Source organism: Sus scrofa, chromosome X (genome assembly GCF_000003025.6).
Source record: "Sus scrofa isolate TJ Tabasco breed Duroc chromosome X, Sscrofa11.1, whole genome shotgun sequence".
NCBI lineage: Eukaryota > Metazoa > Chordata > Mammalia > Artiodactyla > Suidae > Sus > Sus scrofa.
The window spans coordinates 43,165,303-43,177,111 of NC_010461.5; positions in this window are offsets into that span (position 1 = coordinate 43,165,303).

The window sequence follows — 11,809 nt, forward strand, 5'->3', positions numbered from 1 at the left end:
GAGGGAAAAAAAAAAAAAAGGCAAAAGGATTCAATTTTTTTTTTCAGTCTTTTTAGAGCTGCATCCATAGCATATGGAAGTTCCCAGGCTGTGGGTCAAATCGGAGCTGCAGCTGCTGGCCTGCGCCCCAGCCACAGCAACAGAGAATGCAACCTACACCTAAGTTCACAGCAACACTGGATCCTTAACCCACTGAGCGAGGCCAGAGATCGAATGCCGCATCCTCATGGATACTAGTCAGGTTCATTACCACTGAGCCATGATGGGAACTCCCAAGGATTAAAGTTGTGTTGATACAAACTATTTTCTCTGACCACAATGGAACCGAATTAGAAATCAATAACAGGAAGATCTCTGGAAAATTGCTGAATATGTGGAAACTAAATAACACATTTCAAAATAATTCATGGATCGAAGAAGTCAGGATGGGATGGTTGTACAACTATAAATATAATAAAATTCATTGAATTAAAAAAAGTCAGCATGGAAATTAGAAAACGTTTTGAATTGAATAAAAATGAAAATTCAACATATTTAGTACTTACGGAATGCCACAAAACAGTATTTAAGAGTGAATTTATCCATTAACTCTCTCTATATATGTGTGTATATATTTTATATTTTATATACACACATATATAAAATATTAGTCTTTCCAGAGCTGCAGCCACAGCATATGAAAGATCCTAGGCTAGGTGTTGGATCAGAGCTGCAGCTCCTGACTTACAACACAGACACAGCAATGCCAGATCCAAGCCACCTCTGAGAACTACACCGCAGCTTGAGGCAATGCCGGATCCTTAACGCACTAAGTGTGGCCAAGGATCAAACCCACCTCCTCATAGATACTAGTCTGGTTCGTTTTCACTGAGCCACAATGGGAACTCCTAAATGTCTATATAAGAAAAGAAGAAAGGACTAAATAAGAATGGCCTAAATCTATTACTGTAACTTCCAATACAAAAAAACTAGAAAAAGAAGTGCAAGGTAAACCTAAGGTAAGCAGAAGAAAGGAAATATAAAGATCAATGTGTAAATCAATGAAAACAGAAAACCAATGGAGAAAATTAATGAAACAAAATACTGGCTAATTGAGATTAACAAAACTCATAAACATGAAGATTTATAAGAAAAAAATGGGAGGAGTTCCCTCGTGGCTCAGTGGGTTAAGGACCTGGTATTGTCACTGCAGCAGCTCAGGTCTCTGCTGTTGAATGGGTTCGATGCCTGGCCCAGGAACTTCTGCATGCCACGGGTGTGGCCAAAAAGGGAGGTAAAAAGAGAGAGAAGATTCCTGTCGTGGCTCAGTGGAAATGAATCTGACTAGTAACCATGAGGACGCAGGTTCGATCCCTGGCCTTTCTCAGTGGGTTAAGGATTCTGTGTTGCTGTGAGCTGTGGTGTAGGCTAGCAGCTACAGCTCTGATTTGACCCCTAGCCTGGGAACTTCCATATGCCATGTGTGTGACCCTAAAAAAAAGAGAGAGAAAGAAGGAAAAAAAAGGGAGAAGATACAACTTACCAATATGAGAAATGAGAGAGGTAATATCACTACAGATTCTGCAGATACTAAAAAGGATAAAGGAATATTATGAAGAAATTTATGCCAATAAATCCCACAACTTCGTTAAAATGTACAAGTTCTTTGAAAGACACAAATCGCCAAATCTAACTCAAGAAGAAATAGATAGTTGCCAAGGGCTGGGAATAGGAACAAAGGGAGAGTAATTGTTCAGTGGCTACAGAATTTCAGTTTTACAAGATTAAAAGAGGTGTGGAGATGGATGGTTGTGATGTTCTTAATGACACTGTTCTTAATGACACTGAAGTCTACACTTAAAGATGGTTAAGATGGGAGTTCCTGTGTGGCTCAGTGGGTTAAGAACCTGACATAGTGTCCTGAGGATGCGGGCTCGATCCCTGGCCTTGCTCAGTGGGTCAAGGGTCCAGTGTTGCTGTGAGCTGTGGTGTGGGTCGCAGACATGGCTCGGATCCCGCGTTGCTGGGGCTGTGGTGTAGGCCGGCGGCCACAGCTCTGACTCAACCCCTAGCCTGGGAACCTCCATATGCCATGGGGGCGGCCCTAAAAAGACAAAAAGACAAAAAAGAAATAAAAATTTTAAAAATTTGTTCAGAGCATAGATCTCATGGTGAGTGTTCTTACCACACTAAGATTAAAAAATAAATAAAAAGCTCCTCAAACCAAAAAAAAAACAAAAAAAGCACGGAGAGGGTGATTGGCTAAACATTATAATGTTAAAAGCCCTCTTCATTTTGCATTAACAGGGATGAAAGTCTAGTTGTGACTATGGCCTTTGTCCTTAGAGACAAGGCCCAAAGTTTGACCCTGAAACAGACCCACCTCCGCTATTTTCTTTTCTTTTTTTTTTTTTTTGTCTTTTTTTTTGCTATTTCTTGGGCCGCTCTGCGGCATATGGAGTTTCCCAGGCTAGGGGTCTAATCGGAGCTGTAGCCACCAGCCTACGCCAGAGCCACAGCAACGCGGGATCCGAGCCGCGTCTGCGACCTACACCACAGCTCACGGCAACGCCAGATTGTTAACCCACTGAGCAAGGGCAGGGACCGAACCCGCAACCTCATGGTTCCTAGTCGGATTCGTTAACCACTGCGCCACGACGGGAACTCCTGCTATTTTCTTTTGAAGAGCAGTTATTTATTTTATTTTTATTTTTTGGCTTTTTTAGGGCTGCACCCGCAGCACTTGGAGGTCCCCAGGCTAGGGGTCAAATCAGAGCCTCAGAAACGCCAGATCCAAGTTGCATCTGTGATCTACACCACAGCTTACGGTGATGCTGGATCCTTAACCCACTGAGTAAGGCCAGGGATTCAACCTGCATCCTCAGGGATACTAGTCAGATTCGTTTCCGCTGAGCCATGAAGGGAACTCCATGAAGAGCGCTTCATAACTGGTGCTTACATCATAAGCCCCTGGGAGGTTCATTATAACAGAGTGCTGGTTCCCAACCCTGAATGTCAAATATGTTAGGTCTAGGAAGGGCCTGAGAATTTGCATTTCTACCCTGTTTCCAGGTGCTGCTGCTGCTGCTAGTGATCTAGGATCCACACTTTGAGAATCACTGGTTGCCTGATACGACAACATGACAGAACTCTGCCCCTGGAGTATTGTTTTTTGCTTTTCAGGGCTGCACCTCCAGCACATAGAAGTTCCAGGCTAGGGGTCCAATCAGAGCTGCAGCTGCCAGCCTACACTACAGCTCATGACAACGCCAGATCCTTAACCCACTAAGCGATGCCAGGGATCGAACCCTTGTCCTCATGGATACTAGTCAGGTTCATTACCGCTGAACCACAACAGGAACTCTGGAGTATTGGCTCAACCTCCTCAAGGGAACCCTTGATTCAAGGTATGGCCAGAGTCCCTAGAAGGACAGGAAGCTTGGATGTTGCCAAATTTACAAACAGGTTTATGATTAGCCTGTGTCGAACCTGCTTGATAGTAAATGATTGTTTAATAAATTACAAGTGTGTTGGAGAGAGAGTGAAAAAAGCAACCTACAGCCAACATTGTACTTGGTGGCAATCCCTAAAACCAAGACAGATATCTACTCTCTCTACTGCTATTTCATATTGTACTGAAGATTCTAGTCAGTGCATAAAAGGTGAGAAAAAAAAAGGTATTCAGATTGGAAACAGAAACATAATTATCTAGTAGAAAACCCAATGGAATCTATAAAAAAGCTAATAAAACTAGTGTCAGTTTAGCAAGTTTGGGAGTCTCCATTGTGGCGCAGAGGAAATGAACCTGACTAGTATCCACGAGGATGCAGGTTCGATCCCTGGCCTTGCTCAGTGGGTTAAGGATCTGGTGTTGTGAACTGTGGTGTAGGTCATAGAAGTGGCTGGGATCCCCCATGTTGCTGTGCCTCTGGCGTGGGCCAGCAGCTGTAACTCCGATTCAACCCCTAGCCTGGGAACTGCCATATGCCGAGAGTGCGGCCCTAAAATGTATAAATAAATAAATAAATAATTTAAAAGGTAATACAATTAGTTTAGCAGGGTTGCAGGACATATGATCAATGTCCAAAAATCAACTGTAGGGAGTTCTCATCGTGGCTCAGCAGTAACGAAACAGACCAGTACCTGTAAGGATGCAGGTTTGATTCTTGGCCCCACTCAGTGGGTTAAGGATCCAGCACACCCATGGGCTGTGGTGTAGGTCAGCAGCTGCAGCTCCAATTCAACCCCTAGCCTGGGAACTTCCATATGCCATAGGTTGGGCTCTAAAAAAGCAAACAAACAAATAAAAAAACAAAAAACCCCAAATAAATATTTCTAAACATTAGCAATAAACAATTGGAAATTTTAAATTTAAATGATAATATGACACTGTAAACCAGCTATAATGGAAAAGATAAAAATCATTTAAAAATAATATGTACAATAATATAAAGAAAAACGAAATACTTAGAAATCTGACAAGAGAATTATCTTTTTTTCAGTGTAAAATTTATACACTGAAGGCTATAAAAACTGCTGACAGAAATTAATGGAGACATATATAAATGGACCTTGTTCATGGGTTGGAAGGCTAAATGTAATTAACATGTTAATTCTTCCCAAATAGATCTGTAGATGTGATTCAATCCCAGTAGGCTCTTTTGTAGTAGGAACTGACCGATTCTAAAATTCACATGGGGGAGTTCCGGTTGTGGTACAGTGGAAACGAATCTGACTAGGAACCATGAGGTTTTGGGTTCGATCTATGGCCTTGCTCAGTGGGTTAGGGATCCAGAGTTGCTGTGAGCTGTGGTGTGGGTCTCAGATTGCCACTGGGATCCCGCGTTGCTGTGGCTCTGGTGTAGGCCCACGGCTACAGCTCCGATTAGACCCCTAGCCTGGGAACCTCCATATGCCGCAGGAGCCGCCCTAGAAAAGGCAAAAAGACCAAAAACAAAATAAAATACATATGGAGGAGTTCCCGTTGTGGCACAGCAGAAACGAATCCAATTTGTATTCATGAGGATTCGGCTTCGATCCCTGGCCTCACTCAGTGGGTCAAGGATCCGGCATTGCCATGAGCTGTGGTGTAGGTCACAGAGGCAGCATAGATCCTGCATTGCTTGGCTGTGGTGTAGGCCGGCAGCTGCAGCACTAATTCGACCTCTAGGCTGGGAACTTCCATATGCCACGGGTGCGGCCCTAAAAAGCAAAAATAAAAATAAAATTCATATGGAAATGTAAAAAACCTAGAGTAGCCAAAGCAACTCTCCAAAAGAATAACAAAACTGCAGGGCTAAACATAACTGATTTTAAGAATCATTGTAAAGCTTATTATTAATACAGCATGATATTGGTATATAGACAAATATATCAATAGAAGAGTAGAGTCCAGAAATCAATTCAAAATTATGTGGACAACTGGTTTTTTCTTTCCATTGTGGTGCATAACTGATTTTTGAAAAAAGGCACAAAGCAATGCAGTGGAAGTAGGATAGCCTTTTCAACAAACAGTGCTGGGACAGTTGGATACCCATACCCAAAAGAATGAGCCTAGGAGTTCCCATTTTGGCTCAGTGGGTTAAGAACCTGACACAGTGTCCATGAGGATGTGGGCCGGATGCTTGGCTTGTTCAGTGGGTTAAGGATCCGGAGTTGCTGCAAGCTGAAGTATAGGTTGCAGATGCAGCTTGAATCCAGTGTTGCTGTGGCTGTGGTGTAGGCTGGCAGCTGCAATCCTGATTCGACACTTAGACTGGGAACTGCCATATGCCACAGGTGCAGCCATAAAGATAAATAGATAAATAAAAAGAAAAAATAGGAAAAAAAAAAGGAGAAATGGGAATTCCCATTGTGGAGCAGTGGAAACAAATTTGACTAGGAACCATGAGGTTGCAGGTTCGATCCCTGGCCTTGCTCAATGGGTTAAGGACCTGGCGTTGTGAGCTGTGGTGTACATTGCAGACGTGGCTCAGATCCGTCATTGCTGTGGCTGTGGCTGTGGCCAGCAGTTGTAGCTCCAATTCCGCCCCTAGCCTGGGAACCTCCATATGTCGTGGGTGCGGCCCTAAAAAGACAAAAAAAAAAAAAAAAAAAAAAAAAAAAGACAAAAGAAAAGAAAGAAATTAATTATAGCAATAAGAATAAAAAAGGATGAGCCTGGATCCATACCTCCCACCACTTCCAAAAATTAATTCAAAATGGGCCAAAGACCTAAATGTGTGTCTTAACCCGCTGAGCCAGGGCAGGAACTCCAATAGCTCATTTCTTTTCAGCACTGAATAATATTCTATAATGGGTGTACCGCAGTTTATTTATCCATTCATCTACCGAAGGATCATCATGGTTGTTTTCAAGATTTAGCAATTATGAATAAAGCTGCTATAGACATCCATGTGCAGATTTTTGTGTGAACATAACTTTTCAGCTCCTTCGAGTAAATACTAAGGAGTGTGATTGCCAGATCATATGATAAGAGTATGTTTAGTTTTACAAAAAATGGCCAGACTGTCTTCCAAAGTGGCTGTACCGTTTTGCATTCCCATCAGCAATGAATGAGAGTTCCTATCACTCCACGTCCTTACCAGCATGTGGTGATGTCAGTGTGTTGGGGTTTTGCCATTCTCATAGGTGTGTAATTGTTTCTCATTGTTGTCTTGCTGTTTTTCTTTCTTTCTTTTTAGGGACACACCTGAGGCATATGCAAGTTCCTAGGCCAGGGGTCAAATTAGAACTGCAGTTGCAGGCGTCGCCAGAGCCATGGCAACACTGGATTTGAGTCGCATCTGCAACCTACACCTCAGCTTGCAGCAATGCCGAACCCTTAACACCGGCTCCTTAATGAGCGAAAGCCAGGGATCAACCCGAATCCTCACAGAGACAAGGTCAGGTCCTTAACCCACTGAGCTATGACAGGAACTCCTCTTGTTTTGGGTTTTTTTTTTTTTTTTTGCTTTTTAGGGCCACACCTGCAGCATATGGAAATTCCCAGGCTAGGGGTTGAAATGGAACTACAGCTGCCGGCCTACACCACAGCCACAGCAACGCAGGATCCAAGCCGGGTCTGTGACCTACACTCCTACTATGCCGAATCCTTAACTCACTGAGCGAGGCCAGGGATCAAACTTGCGTTCTCATGGATAGTCAGGTTCATTACCACTGAGCCACAAGGAAACTCCTGTCCTTCTCATCGTTACTCAAATGTCACCTTTCTAGTAAAGCCTTCCCTGGCCATCCCTTTTTTTTTTTTTTTGTCTTTTTAGGGCCGCACTCCTAGCATATGAAGGTTCCCAGGCTAGGGGTCTAATCAGAGCTACAGCTGCTGGCCTACACCAGAGCCACAGCAACACAGGATCCGAGCTGCGTTTGCAACCTACACCACAGCTCACGGACTGAGCAAGGCCAGGGATCGAACCTGCAACCTCATGGTTCCTAGTTGGATTCGTTTCCACTGCACCACAACGGGAACTCCCCTGGCCATCCTATGAATACTGTCACTTGCCCAATTTGGATCCCCTTTACCCTGCTATACTCCCCCCACCACCATGGTTATTAGCACCTTCTAACATCCCACATAATTTATTTCTTATGCTCATTGTCTCTCAGCCCCACTGGAGTGTCAGCTCCACAAGGGCAAGGAGCTTTGTTTTGTCCATGGTTTTATCTCCAGTAGCTAGAATCATGGCTGGCATAGAGCAGGGACTCAATATTTGTCGAACGAGTTACCCTTTACTGTATGCCAGCATGCAGAGCGGTATGTGGCATACAGTAGGCATTCAATAGATGCCTGTTGAATGAAATGGTGTGAAGACACAGTCCACTGTGCGTAGCTTTCCTCCATGCTACCTTAAACATAGAGGTTAAGAGGTCCCAGCGGAGGGGAAGCAATCCCTGGCTGAGGAAGCAACATCCGATGGGGAGAGCCTGGAGTTCTCTGGTAGCCTATCGGTAAAGGATCGAGCACTGTCATCGTAGCAGCCCAAGTTCGATCCCTGGCCCAGGAACATCCACATGCTGCAGGTGTGGCCAAAAAGAAAAAAAAAAAAAGAAGTTGAAAAGAAATGAGGGGCAGGAGTTCCCGTTGTGGCTCGGCAGGTTATGAATCTGACTAGTACCCATGAGGATGCGGGTTCGGACCTTGGCCTCACCTAGTGGGTTAAGGATCTGGTGCTGCCATGTGCTGTGGTGCAGGTCACAGACTCGGCTCTGATCAGGTGTTGCTGTGGCTGTGGTGTAGGCAGGCAGCTACAGCTCCGTTTAGACCTCTAGCCTGGGAACTTCCATATGCCATGGATGCAGCCCTAGAAGGAAGGAAGGAAGGAAGAAAGAAAGAAAAAGAAAGACAGAAAGAAAGAAAGCCTACCTGTATTTATCTGCCACCAAGTTCAGCCCAATGCTATAATCCCAATCACCTAAATAATTCACTTTTCTCTGAACGGCAAAGAAACTGCTTCTGGTCTGCAGCCACACATTCCTGGCTCAGTGTCTGGAAAGTCTTTTCACAGGGGTAGTGCCCTGCCAGGGATGCTTCTGGAGAGTTGGCAGAAGAGGCAGATGCTTTTTCACCCCCATCTTGCTCAGTTCCTTTGATGTGGAAGAAGTTCGACAGGACAACTTGTACAGGTCACCGCCCCCGCCCAGCCGGTGAGGGGTCTGTGGAGAATTCACAGGCTCACGAAGCTGTTGCTGCAGTAACTGCTGCCCAAGGGACCACCTTGGCAGCAAGCGCAGCAGCCAAGGAAACTGCACAGACTCTGAAGGTCTGTAAAACCAAGTCTTTGTGCACAACAAACAAGTGGCAGATTGGGAAATCTTCCTGATAGTGTCTACGCTTCCTGGAATGCAAGGAGCCCTGTCCTCAAGCTGAGGGATCAGGGGTGAGGGCATCCTCTCTAGGGAAGCACAAAAAGCCCTGATGACCTGCCCTGGGGGACTAGGTGCTCTGTTGAGGGCTAGGTGTTCCCGATGCAGGGCCATATTCAAGAACTTCAGGAGTTCCCGTTGTGGCGCAGTGGTTAACGAATCCGACTAGGAACCATAAGGTTGCGGGTTCGGTCCCTGACCTTGCTCAGTGGGTTAACGATCCGGCATTGCCGTGAGCTGTGGTGTAGGTCGCAGACGCGGCTCGGATCCCGCGTTGCTGTGGCTCTGGTGTAGGCTGGTGGCTACAGCTCCGACTGGACCCCTAGCCTGGGAATCTCCATATGCCACAGGGGCGGCCCAAGAAATAGCAAAAAAAAAAAAAAAAAAAAAAAAAAAAAAAAGACAAAGAACTTCAGGTCCTATTTCCTAAGGCGGCTCCTGGAGAAACATTAACTCCTGGAATCTGATGAAAGAGCTCTTTCAAGTGTCATGGCACACGGAGAAGATAGGGGGATTGTCTGAAACTGCCAAGTGATGCCATGTTGCAGGGCAGGTGCTGGGCACCAGAGCCATTCCCTGGGGAGTTTTACATCCTTCTCAAACCAGACTGGCATTACCAAGACAGATTTATTATGACTTGGAGAAAGGAGGAGACCCTCTTGACTGGGTGAAGCACAGAAGAGCGTTAAGAAACTGACTCCTGGACCTGCCAAATTGAGAACCTCTACAATGTCCAATCCTTCCTAAGATTAAAAATACAACTCGGGAGTTTCCGTGATGGCGCGGCAGAAACAAATCTGACTAGGAACCATGAGGTTGCGGGTTTGGTCCCTGGCCTTGCTCAGTGGGTTAAGGATCCGGCGTTGCCGTGAGCTGTGGTGTAGGTCGCAGACGTGGCTCGGATCTGGCGTTGCTGTGGCTGTGGCGTAGCTCCAACTGGACCCCCTAGCCTGGGAACCTCCATATGCCAGGAGTGCAGCTCTAGAAAAAAGACAAAAAAAAAAAAAAAAAAAAAAGAAAAAGAAAAAGAAAAAATACAGCTCAGAGTTCCCACTGTGGCACAATGGGATCAATGACATCCTGGGAGTGCTGGGTTGCAGGTTGGATCCCCCACCTGGCACAGTGGGTTAAGGATTCAACATTGCCACAACTGCGGCTTAGTTCGCAATTGCAGCTTGGATCTGATCCCTGGCCTGGGAGCTCCATATGCCAAGAGGCAGCCAAAAAAGAAGAAAAAAATACAACTCAGTCTGCAATCAGAATGATGATTCCAGAACTGGAGGAACTGGGGTTGGGGGTTCATCCTCCAGTATCTGACTTAACAACCCTATCTGGCTAATCTTTTTTTTTCCTTTGGCCACGCCTATGGCATATGGAAGTTCCAGGGCCAGCAGCAGCGACCAGAGCCACAGCAGTGACAATGCTGGATCCTTAAACTGCTGAGCCACCAGAGAACTCCTGTTTGGCTCATCTTGAAAACAGATGAGTTCTGGAATAAATTAGGGATGATAAAAAAAAGTAAATCAGTCTCTGCAAGCATCCTTCCTATTGAGGTTACTATACTGGAAGGTTTTCTATTTTTTTTTTTTTTTTTTTTTTTTTGTCTTTTTGCTATTTCTTGGGCCGCTCCTGCGGCATATGGAGGTTCCCAGGCTAGGAGTCGAACCGGAGCTGTAGTCACCGGCCTACGCCAGAGCCACAGCAACGCGGGATCCGAGCCGCGTCTGCGACCTACACCACAGCTCACGGCAACGCCGGATCCTTAACCCACTGAACAAAGGCAGGGACCGAACCCGCAACCTCATGGTTCCTAGTCGGATTCGTTAACCACTGCGCCACGACGGGAACTCCAGGTTTTCTATTTTTTATTTTCTTGTCTTTTTTGCCATTTCTTGGGCCGCTTCCATGGCACATGGAGGTTCCCAGGCTAGGGGTCCAGTCGGAGCTACAGCTGCCGGCCTACACCACGGCCACAGCAACGCCAAATCCGAGCCACGTCTGTGACCTACACCACAACTCATGGCAACACCAGATCCTTAATCCACGGAGCAAGGCCAGGGATCAAACCTGCAACCTCATGGTTCCTAGTCGGATTTGTTAACCACTGAGCCACGACGGGAACTCCTGGAAGTTTTTCTAATCATCCCTTACCCTACTGGGCACACGGCCATTGATCTGGCTAACTCGGTGTCTTTCCATACCTACTCATTTTGGCTCACAATGGCAGTTGGCCTCTGCTTGGCAGGGACAGTAGCTTACCTTTGTTATCCTGCTCCAGGGGCAAGCATTCATTCAAATTCTCAAAATAAATAAAAGGAGTTTCTGTTGTGGCTCAGCAAGTTAAGAACCCGACTAGGCACAGTGGTTAACAAATCTGGTGTAGGCTGGTGGCTACAGCTCTGATTCGACCCCTAGCCTGGGAACCTCCATATGCTGCGGGAGTGGCTCAAGAAAAGGCAAAAAGACAAAAAGACAAAAAAAAAAAAAAAAAAAGCCAACTAGTATCCATGATGACTCGGGTTTGATCCCTGGCCTTGCTCAGTGGGTTAAAATCCGACGTTGCCGTGTGCTGTGGTGTAGGTAGGAGACACAACTTGGATCCCACAAGGCTGTGGCTGTGGCTGGCAGCTATAGCTCTGATTTGATCCTTAGCCTGGGAACATCAATATGCAGCAAATATGGACTCAAAAAGTGAAAGAAAGAAAAAATTTCTCCACCACTGGCCTGTGTTCTGAAGCATGAGGACCTTATACCAGAAACTAGATCTAGCTTAAATACCACTAATTACGTCATTGATTTAGTGATTGAGGATGATTTAGAAACAGCTGTGCCTAAAGCTCTGCCTTCCTTTGATTTTTTTTTTTCTTCCCTTGTTGATTTTGTATCTTAGGCCATTTAACAGGGAAAAGGAATCTCTGACAAAGGTTGACAATAACCTTTTTGAGAATCCAGTTACCTGGAGCAACCA